Genomic DNA, 12,169 nt, shown 5'->3' on the forward strand with positions numbered 1-12,169 from the left:
GTTCCAGCTGGGAGGAACATCTGCTTCACCTCAAGGAGGTGCTTCAGGCCCTGCAACAGGCAGGCCTGACCATCAAGGCTAGTAAGTGCCAGATTGGGCAGGGTTCCGTGGTGTACTTAGGACACCTAGTGGGTGGTGGCAAGGTGCAGCCACTCCATGCCAAGATTGAAACTATCAAGGCCTGGCAACCACCGCGAACGCAGACTGAGGTGAGAGCCTTTTTAGGCCTCACAGGATACTACCGCAGATTTGTCAAGGGCTATGGTACCATTGTATCACCCTTGACAGAACTCACTTCCAAGAAACAACCTAGGTTGGTGAATTGGACGGAGGCTTGTCAGAAAGCCTTTGACGCCCTGAAGGAAGCCATGTGCACGGCCCCGTGCTCAAGGCCCCTGACTACTCCCAGGAATTTATTGTGCAGACAGACACTTCAGAGCATGGCATAGGGGCAGTCCTAGCACAGCTAAATGAGGAGGGCCGAGATCAACCGGTAGTCTTTATTAGCAGAAGGCTATTACCACGGGAACAGAGGTGGAGTGCTATTGAGAGAGAAGCTTTTGCTGTGGTCTGGGCACTGAAGAAGCTAAGACCCTACCTGTTTGGGACTCACTTCCGGGTTCAGACAGACCACAGGCCCCTCAGATGGCTCATGCAGATGAGGGGTGAGAATCCAAAACTCTTGAGGTGGTCCATTTCCCTACAGGGGATGGACTTTACGGTGGAACATCGCCCACGGGTTGACCACGCCAATACTGATGGTCTCTCCAGGTACTTCCGCCTTAGCGATGAGAGCTCCCATTAGGTCGGGTAGCTCTCCCCACTTTCAGCTGGGGGGGACACATGTTAGACCTTACAGCCTTAGGGTAGTCACCCCTAACTTTTTGCCTGCCTCCCTCCACTTTGTAGAAACTGTTTTTGCTGGTTTTTAGACTCTGCACACTTTACCACTGCTAACCAGTGCTAAAGTGCATATGCTCTCTCCCTTAAAACATGGTAACCTTGAATCATACCTGATTGGACTATTAATTTACTTATAAGTCCCTAGTAAGGTGCACTTTATGTGCATAGGGCTGGTAAATTAAATGCTACTAGTGGGCCAGCAGCACTAGTTGTGCCACCCACTTAAGTAGCCCCTTTTCCTTGCCTCAGGCCTGCCATTGCAAGTCCTGTGTGTGCAGTTTCACTGCCACCTCGACTTGGCATTTAAAAGTACTTGCCAAGCCTAGATCTCCCCTTTTTCTACATATAAGTCACCCTTAATGTGTGCCCTAGGTAACCCCTAGAGCAGGGTGCTGTGTAGGTAAAAGGCAGGACATGTACCTGTGTAGTTATATGTCCTGGTAGTGTAAAACTCCTAAATTCGTTTTTACACTACTCTGAGGCCTGCTCCCTTCATAGGCTAACATTGGGGCTGCCCTCATACACTGTTGAAGTGGCAGCTGCTGATCTGAAAGGAGCAGGAAGGTCATATTTAGTATGGCCAGAATGGTAATACAAAATCCTGCTGACTGGTGAAGTCGGATTTAATATTACTATTCTAGAAATGCCACTTTTAGAAAGTGAGCATTTCTTTGCACTTAAATCCTTCTGTGCCTTACAATCCACGTCTGGCTGGGCTTGGTTGACAGCTCCTTGTGCATTCACTCAGACACACCCCAAACACAGGGTACTCAGCCTCACTTGCATACATCTGCATTTTGAATGGGTCTTCCTGGGCTGGGAGGATGGAGGGCCTGCTCTCACACAAAGGACTGCCACACCCCCTACTAGGACCCTGGCAGACAGGATTGAACTGAAAGGGGACCTGGTGCACTTCTTAGCCACTCTTTGAAGTCTCCCCCACTTCAAAGGCACATTTGGGTATAAAACAGGGCCTCTGCCCTACCTCATGAGACACTTGCTGGAGAAGAAACCTGAACCAGAAACTACATCCTGCCAAGAAGAACTGCCTGGCTGCTCAAAGGACTCACCTGTCTGCTTTCTACAAAGGACTGCTGCCTTGCTGTTGGCCTGCTGCCTTGCTGAACTCTTGTCTGGCTGTGAAAGTGCTCTCCAAGGGCTTGGATAGAGCTTGCCTCCTGTTCCCTGAAGTCTCAGGACCAAAAAGACTTCTCTCTTTCACTTGGACGCTCCGTGTGCTGAAAATTTAGACGCACAGCTTGTTCCCCGGCGAGAAAAACACCGCACACCGACGCTGATCGACGCAATGCTCTTGGGACGACCGAAAATCCGATGCACGGCTTCGCAAGGACAACGCCGCCCGACCTCTAGAGGAGAAATCGACGCGACGCCTGCCGTGAGATCGTAATTTCGACGCGCAGCCCCGCAGAACGACGCGCAGCCGGAAAACAAGCAGGAAAATCCACGCACAGACCCGGGACATCTGGTAATCCCTGCGATCCACGAAAAGAGACTGTCCGCGCGCCGGAAAACGACGCACGACTTCCCCGCGTGGAAAATAACGACGCAAGTCCGTGTGTGCTGGGGAGAAATCGACGCACACACCCTTTTTCCAAGCACCTCTTCATTTGTGGCCCTCTGGGGAGATTTTTCCACTCCAAACCAGGTACTTGTGCTTCAAAGAGACTTTGTTTATATTCTAAAAACTTAAGACACTGTATATCACTTTTCAGTGATATCCCTACAATTTCCCATTGCAAACTTTATTCTTTTTGACATACAATTATCCAGATAAATATTATATATTTTTCTAAACACTGTGTGGTGTACTTTTGTGGTGCTATATGGTGGTATTGTATGATTTATTGCACAAATACTTTACACATTGCCTTCTAAGTTAAGCCTAACTGCTCGTGCCAAGCTACCAGAGGGTGGGCACAGGATAATCTTGGATTGTGTGTGACTTACCCTGACTAGAGTGAGGGCTTTTGCTTGGACAGGGGGTTCCCTGACTGCCAACCAAAAACCCCATTTCTAACAGTGGTGGTATGTGCCTTCAGTAAATGGATAGAGGCGTACCCCACAAAGGATAATACTGTCATTACCACAGCGAAGGTGCTTTTGAAAGAATTTTTCCCTAGGTTTGGTGTTTGCAGACTTTTATGGAATGATAACTGACCTCATTTTGTTGGGGAAGTTATTAAGTATGTCCTGAAAGGATTAGGGATCAAACAGAAGTTCCATGCGGTTTTCCACCCACAATCAGCAGGGTTGGTGGAAAGGTATAATGCTACTTTGAAGCTGAAGTTAGCGAAGATACAGGGTTCCACATCCTTAACTTGGCCTGATGCATTACCGTTGGCATTATTGTCTGTTAGGTCAGTGCCACACTCTCGAATCAGCCTTACTCCTTACTAAATAGTTTTTGGAAGGCCAATGAACATTTGGGGAGTTCCTAAGCCAAATTCTGTATATGATGTACCATGTGTCTTGATGAATGATTATTTGGCACAGTTAACCGACAATTTGGCTTCTATTCATCAACAGGTTCAAGAAGCACTTCCTGACAGATCTACAGGTGAAGGCCATGAACTCCGACCTGGTGACCAGGTGATGATTAAGTCCTTTGAAAGATCAAGCAGCTTCGAACCAAGGTGGCGAGGCCCAGAACAGGTGCTCCTTGCGACAAGGACAGCAGTTCGAGTGACGAACCGAAAGAATTGGGTCCATAGTTCTCACTGCAAGAGAGTGCTACCTACCTTGGTGGAACCTGCTGTGCTGACCGATCATTGATAGATTTTGACTACGGAGAAAGGCCGTGCTGTATCACCTGACGAATCTGCAGAGTTCTTCCCGGACCATATGATTTCTGGAGTGTCGTGATATAATTTGAGACCGAGGAAAGACCCCCTAGTGCTGGAGAAAACTGGTTGAGCTACCGCCCTGGGTTAGTGAAACGGAGAGCCAATGTGGCAAGGGGGGGGAGATCAGCCATGCATTAGAGTAGTGACACCCAACTTGGCCCGTGGTGAAGAAATCAGCGGCTGCCCAGGGATAAGAGCTCCAACGATTGTTTTTAATTAATTTCTGAAAGGGTCGATTATCACTGTTGCTAAAATGAATAACAAACTGATCATTAGTACTATGGGGTTTGTTGTTGTTTTGGTGGTTATAGCAAAAATCACCTGGTTTGTTGAAAAGAAGGCTCCTGCTTGTGAGTTTTTTGTTGCCACTACTTCAGTACCAGAGGATCACTATTACTTTACGCTTCCCTCTCAGGAGCAGAAGCACCGTCAATCGTACTTCAGTAATACTTTAATTCAGATGTTGCATCATACTCATAATGCTACAAAGACTACTAACTGTTGGGTATGTGGAATGATACCTGTGCATCAAAAGAAAGGAGGAACACCTTTCATTCCTCTTCCTTTTTCACACAATGGTTCTTGTCAAGCTTGGTATACGCTTTTGTTTGCATCTGGAAAATGTACAGAGGGTGGACTTTTTTTTGCCTTAATAAAGTATGCTACCAAGACAAAGATGGGTATCCCCAAGCCAAAGGAACTAAATGGGAATGGGAAGAGTATCAACCGGACAATGTTTCAATACCACATGTCTTCACAAATATAAGAGACTCTGACAAGAAAGAACAATTTGTGATTTCTGTTACAAAAACTAAAGCAGATTTATGTATACGTAGCATTGGGTGAATTCCAGTAGGGATAAGCGATTGTACCTTGATTTTAACTATTGAGGGTGTAAATAATAGTAGTTTTACAGCTTCACATAATACATATTTTGTTTGTGGTAACTATGGGTATTACCAACTACCTGTTGGGTGGTCAGGTGTGTGTTATGTATCTTTTCTATTACCCCCTGTGTTTTTGGCCCCTGCATCATATCACCGAGATTTTAAACTGTTCAATGACATCATCAAAAATAGATATAAAAGGACAATAAGTACAAATGAGGTAGACCAAACGGATACTAGCCTGCAACAATATGTTGATTTTAATTTAGGGTTGTTCTCCTTTGTGGGTGCTGCATTAAATAGTAGGAAAGTGAGACGATTGACTAGGGTTGTGGAAGCTGTTACCAATCAGGCAGCTCTGGCACTTGGGAATATTACTGAGGAGCTCCAAATTGCGAGGATTGTAGCGCTCCAAAATTGGATGGTACAAGATGTGATATTAGCTGATCGAGGTGGTGCATGTCGCATCATCGGTAGTAGTTGTTGTGTTTTTATTCCAGAACACTCACCTTCAGTATATGATGCAATATCTAAATTGCATAAAATTGCTGCAGAAATCCACACAGAGACTGGTACTTGGACTTTTTCTGGATAGTTTTGGGCTCTTGTTTCCACTTGGGGCTGGAAACTACTGACTATCCTGTGTGTAATGATTGCAATATTATTCACATGCTGTATCTGTATTCAGTGTGGTCCAATGTTCTGCTCCATGTGTATTACTGCTTGTATGCCTACCAAAAGAAACTTTACAGAAATGAAAGCACAACACATGTTAGATAAGGAAATAGCTGAAATGATGAGCATAAATATACAAGATGAATATTTAGATTACCCCAGAAAGACGAATGTCTTCAGCTAATGCTGAAAGGGTCGTCTGTTGTAATTTAATAGCGATTAGATTAAGCATTAGCAGGAGACATCTTGTATTTAGCAACTATTGTGAACATTTGGCGGAATCCATTTTGTATTCATGGCAGCCATTTTCTCTGCCATGTGCTCGACATGTGCTCTGTCCTACCTTTCTGGTAACTACTCTTGAAAATCTGTCTAGTGACAAGTTATATTTAGCATCTCCCACTTTCGCACATGCCCAGTAAGATCTGCAGCTGTTAGTAATCAGTAACAGACAGTAATGTGTCAACTAGTCCTTGAGACTGTTAGCCCCTCCTACCTGTCGACTGTGCATTTCCATATGACCTTACATGTATGTAAGTCTTGCCTCTATAATTGTACCACCTTCTTTTAGCCCCTGCGTGGGTATAAAAGGACCATGCTTTCTTAGTTCAGTGTGCTACTTCAAACATTACCGAAGGGTGCTGTTTGAACTGTAGTACCACCTCATCAGTTTTAATAAACTTTGGCCCATATTTATACTTTTTGACGCACAACTGTGCCAACGCAGTTGTGCGTCAAAAATGTTAACGCCGGCTAACTCCATTCCAAAGCGCCATGCGGGTGCCTTATTTATTGAATGACGTTAGCCGACGCTGCGGACTGGTGTGCGTAAAAAAAAATGACTCACACCAGGCAGCGCTGGCGTAGGGGAAAATGGAGGTTGGGCGTCAAAAAATGGGGCAAGTCAGGTCTGAGGCAAAATTCAGGCCTCAACCCGATTTGCGCCATTTTTTTTGATGCCCAACCTCCATTGACATGACTCCTGTCTTAGCAAAGACAGGAGTCATGCCCCCTTGCCCAATGGCCATGCCCAGGGGACTTATGTCCCCTAGGCATGGTCATTGGGCATAGTGGCATGTAGGGGGGCCCAAATCAGGCCCCCCTATGCCACAAAAAAAACGGAATAAAAATACTTACCCCAACTTACCTTTCCTTCCCTGGGATGGGTCCCTCCATCCTTGGGTGTCCTCCTGGGGTGTGCAAGGGTGGCAGGGGGTGTCCCTGGGGGCATGGGAGGGCACCTCTGGGCTCCTTCTGAGCCCACAGGTCCCTTAACGCCTGCCCTGACCCAGGCGTTAAAAAACAGCGCCTATCAGGCTGGGTGCCATTTTTTAAGGCCTGCCCCCTCCTGTGCGTCAAAATGACGTCAGAGTATAAATATGGGCACAGGCCTTAAAGTCATTTTTTGGAAGGGAACGCCTACCTTGCATATAATTAACGCAAGGCTGGTTCCCCCTTCCAAAAATTGACGCACATGGTGGAACTTTGACGCCCGCGGGTCGGATGTCAAAGTATAAATATGGGGCAGGGTTTGCGCCGATTGTGCGTCAAAAATTTTGAAGCACATTCGGCGCAAACAGAGTATAAATGTGCCCCTTTGTCTTTTATTTCAGTTTCTATGCTAACTTCTTCCTATATGGTCTGAGGACTTTGTGCAGAGAAGGGCGAACCCCTTGCACTAGTAGGCCTTGCTGAGGCTTACTTCAACAAACCTCTCATGGCTACTGACCCCTGTGAGGAATCCCAGGACACGGGCAGAGGAACGTTGCAATGAGGCACATGGGCGAACAAGAATAATAATAGAAAGGACATTCGGCCTCCTGAAGGCCAGGTTTAGTTGCCTACATCTAACAGGTGGATCCCTGTACTATTCACCCAATAAGGTGTGCCAGATCATCGTGGCATGCTGTGCGTTGCACAACCTTGCCTTACGTCTCCAGGTGCCTTTTCTGCACGAGGATGAGGCTGGAGATGGGCGTGTGGCAGCAGTGGACCCTGTGGACAGTGAAGATGAGGAGGCAGAGGATGAGGATAAGGAAAACAAAAGTGCTATTAAACACACTGTAAGTACACTTTACATTGACAGTTTTGTATTTGACATTGTCACTTGCAGGCTAATTTTCAAAATTCTATGCCCACTTACTGTACCCTTTGACATCTCTATTTTCTGATATTTTTGTCCCACTATCGCTCCTGGTGTGTTGACTGCAGCCAACTACAGGTCATTCCTATTTATACAATACTGAACAGTTATAGTGCAGTGTTTAAAGCTTGTTAAACAAATACATTGTTAAATGATTTGACAGACCCCATACGTGTATTTTTTCAAATGGTGTTCATTTAAGTGCTAATTATTAGAGGGGGATGTGCAATGGGCTGGGGTGATGATGGAGGAAAGTCCAGGTTGTAGTCCAGTCTATTTGTATCACAGGTGCATTGTCCAAGGGGGCATAGGAAGGGGAGCAATGGCAGTTCAAGGTGGACAGGGTGGACAGGGTGACAGAGTGGGACACAAGGGCACCTTCTCTTCAGTGACGTTGGGTGGGGGACCTGTTTGGATGTAAATGCAGTGTTATTGTTTCTGTGTGTGTCATCATGTGCATGGGTGTGTTGCACTGTATGGTTGTTATTGCCCTGGCAGCTTTGCCTTGTGTGAGTAGTGATTTTGTGGGCTAGGTGATTGTCTCTAGTGTGCATGCTTTAGTGATGGGTGTCCATGCAGGTCTGTGAGGGGTGTCCATGCATTGGTGTTACATGCAGGGCTTGGTATTGGGATGAGTGTGTTGTGATGGCGGGGTATGTGGGAGGTGGTGAAGTGATGGGAGTGAGGGTAGGGGTGGGGGTTTGTGATGGCATGCAGATGTGGGGGTGTAAGTAGTATAGAATTGACTTACCAGAGTCCAGTCCTCCTCCTACTCCTGCCAGGCCCTCAGAATGCATGATTGCCAAGACTTGCTCCTCCAATGTTGTTAGTTTTGGGGGAGGAGGTGGGGGTCCACTGCCAGTACTCTGTACAGCTATTTGGTGTCTTGCTGCTGTGGAACGCACCTTCACCCATAGGTCGCTCCACCTCTTCCTGATGTCATTCCTTGTTCTGGGGTGCTGTCCCACAGGGTTGACCCTGTCCGCGATTCTCCATCATAGATCCATCTTCCTTTCAATGGATGTCTGCTGCACCTGTGATCCGAATAGCTGTGGCTCTACCCGGATGATTTCCTCCACCATGCTCCTCCTCCGAGAACCCGGGGTGTTGTTGCGGTGCCATGGGTATAGTGTGAGTGGTGTGGGTGAGGGTGTGTGGGGTGCTGTGTTGGGGTGTGTGATGTGGGGTGCGTGGATGGTGTATAGGTGATGGTGGTGTGCGTCTGTGGTATTGTCTGTGGGGGCACTTGTTTGTAATGGTAAAGGGTTGTGGGTAATGTGGGTTTGTGTTTTGTAGTGATGTGGGTGTGTGGGTGTGGTGTGTGTATGTGTGTCAGGTGTGTGTTATTCAAATTGTCCAATGTGGTATTTTGTTAGTATATGTGCATTTTGAGTGTGGCGGTATGTACCGCCAATGGTTTAGCGCCATTGAATGTCCACCATGGTGATTCGTGGGTCATAATGCTGTGGGCGTGGTTCTGTTGGCGTAACGGTGTGGGTTTTGGCAGGTTATGACTGACCTTTGGACTGGCGGACATGTGTGTGTGTGACTGTATAGTGATGGATTGCTATGTGTGGGTCATGATATGGGTGGCGGTAATCCGCTGTGGTGGTGGTATATTGGTGGCAGTCAGCATGGCTATAAGTGGGATTTACGGCCAAGGTCATAATGAGGGCCTATATGCCTGATATGGCAAGGACACATATCTGGACACACTGCTACATGGAAAATACAAGTGCCAGGTATCATATGTGAGACTGCAGTGTGGATAGCTCACTTACATCACACAGAGATACATTAAGCTAATCCCAAATCCACTCATGCACATACATGGTGGGCAGTGCCATGATTTCTAGCATACTCCCTGAGTAACCATATGTGTCTCACTATGTAGCTCCTTGCCCGTACACATGGGTGCACAATTCATGTTGCCTTGCTGCATACCAGCATACAGCACAGCAATTTAATAACTGGGTGCATGCATGCCTTACATCTCATCTGCAAATGGATTCTGGAACAGCAAAGGCTAATGCTGATCATTGTATGTACCAGTATGCATCACATTCTGTAGGTTATCAGGGCCAGCACTATCTGAAGCTGGATTTGGTATTGGTATGTCATATGATACTGTTGTATGGACGTCCCTCATGCCTATGTTAAGACTATGTTCACAGTAAGACCCATTATTCCTCATCTACGTGAGACATACTCCAATGCAGTGTTTCAAATTTGGATCTCCAATGCTAAGAGACATTTCTCAGGGTGGCACATGTTGGCATAAGCCCTGGCAATAGGCCAAATATAGGAACTGTGCATATTTCCTCAGGTTGCCACAGCACATGTGGTGACATGTGCACTGTGGTGCTAACAGGAAAGTGTCAAACAGGTATGCTAGGGACATTTCTCATTGTGGGCACGTGACAACCCAGAATTTGAAATCCTTTGTGCTATGCTTTGCCTATGAAATGGCTGTTTTAGGATGTGATGGCATTTGTGCCCTGACGTATGTGAACCACTGACACGACCGGCTACATTTACAAGCCCAAGTGTTATCCTACACCACTAGAGCAACATTTCTGTGAAGTTTCTGTGGCACAGTGTGCCAGGCCATGATCCTAAGGCTGGTAATCATCAGATTCAAATGGCACCTCAGGGGTAGCGTCACAGTAGCCCAATGGGAAAGAAATACATGATTACTCCACGTTTTTTCTCCTCCTATGCGTGCTGCTTTCTACAGCACACATATATGAAGATAAACACCATTGATGATTGTGTATTGAGCAGGAAGGTGTCGCTTCCTGCACATGAACACTTATCCCTGTCAACCATGTACCCTTGCACCATGACACAAGGGTGCCTGCATTAATGCTCATCAGTAATTTGTGTGTAAGCACAGGGAACAAGGACAGAAATGTGCCATATATGATAGTAATGGCACATTGCTGCACTTGTCGGGGATGCATGTTGCACAGCAACATGACCTGCAGCACTGCCCTGTGTCCTAACTTACTAAAAGAGGCCGTATGGCCAGCAGACAGTTAATTGCAAGTGCAATACAAGGAATCAGTTGCAAAGAATGGGTACTTACCAACAGGTCCTCGATTCTAAGGTAGTCAAGGAGGTCATTTTCCCTGTTTATGAGGTCTGCCCATCGATGTTTCAGTTGGTGGGTTAACCTCTCCACCTTGAAGATCGAATAAATGTGGGAGTGGACCTTCCCCACCGCAGCTTCTGTTTCTCCATCCCATAGCCCTGGATCACATGACCGCCCATGGCCACCATATTGGGAGGTAGTGGGTGACCAGCCAAATAAAGCCCCCCAACTCTTCCGCACTCTTGCCACAGGCCCTCCCCTCCCCCACGATTAACTGAATGAAAAATGAAAAACCCAAACTATCCCCAACTATCCCAACAGACTAATCTACCCCAAGGATAAACACCAGATAATACACAGTAATTTACAACACAAAAAAACAAATACAAAGGACAAGACAGACGTCGGGAACATGACAGGAAGAGAACACAGCACAGAGGACTCAATGGATATCACCCCTATCTCCACCAACAGCACCACCCAACCTCTTCCAAGCTCTGACATAAATACTGTGAATATAAGAGAAAGTGAAAGTAACTCTCCAGTTCCTGGTTTGCAGCATGGCTGATCCATTACCTCACTTCTTATGCTGATGCAGCATGTTGTGAGCCAGTACATTTTTTTTGCAGCTACACAAAAATGTGTGGATGTTTTATGATGCATGAAAAGCACCATGAGGAAGCTCCGATGCATCGCATGGAATGCCTCATTTTTGGCAGACACAATAGGCTAAAAAAACATGCACTGGGACAATGTGTTTATGTTTTTTGTCTCAATGACTGAAATATGTGTATATATGTATGGTATCATGTGGAAATCATTTTTATAGTCATATGGATTATTATGTTGCCTTTGAATGGTTGTGTGTTACACTCTCTTCTCTTTCCATGTGTCCAATGTATGTTTTAAAATTGTACATGGATGAAAGTACATGCATTACAGGCATCAGAATATGCATAGGGCACATTTCCTTGTTTTGTTGACACTATACCTTTGAAGGGTTGCCCCATATGCAAACTATGTGTTGGCACTTGAATCCATTGCTTAGTTTACCCCAGGGATGACAAGGACTTGCCATGGGATGTGGGCCGCATAGCCACAACTAGGACAGCGCAGACATCTGCCAATAAGTGCTGTGTCCCACAGTGCAGACTATCAGGCAGTGGGGGATTACAGTCTCCAGTGCAGGCAAGTGTTGTGATAGCTTGTACGCACTCTGAAGGGACACGGGAATGGTGCAATTTGCTCATGTTCCCCCCATCCAGGGGCCTGGCATCAGGGGACACATTGCCAGTTTGCTTATAAAGATTGGGTCTGCACCTGGCATCACATATTACATACAACGGACAGTCAAAACTTCCCTGTCCTATAATCTACTAGGAATATATAGGTAGTTTGATTCCCCCTTGCCCTATTATCTGCTAGGGATTAATGGGTAGTGTGATTCCCCCTTTGCCCTATTATCTACTAAGGACATATAGGTAGTTTGATCCCCCCTTGCCCTATTATCTACTAGGGACTTACAAGAGTCGTTGGCAGTTGTACTAGTACCACTTCTGCATATGCCTTTTATTTAGAGTATTATCCCTAGGCCTGGTTAGCA

Source organism: Pleurodeles waltl, chromosome 4_2 (assembly GCF_031143425.1).
Source record: "Pleurodeles waltl isolate 20211129_DDA chromosome 4_2, aPleWal1.hap1.20221129, whole genome shotgun sequence".
Classification (NCBI taxonomy): Eukaryota; Metazoa; Chordata; class Amphibia; order Caudata; family Salamandridae; genus Pleurodeles; species Pleurodeles waltl.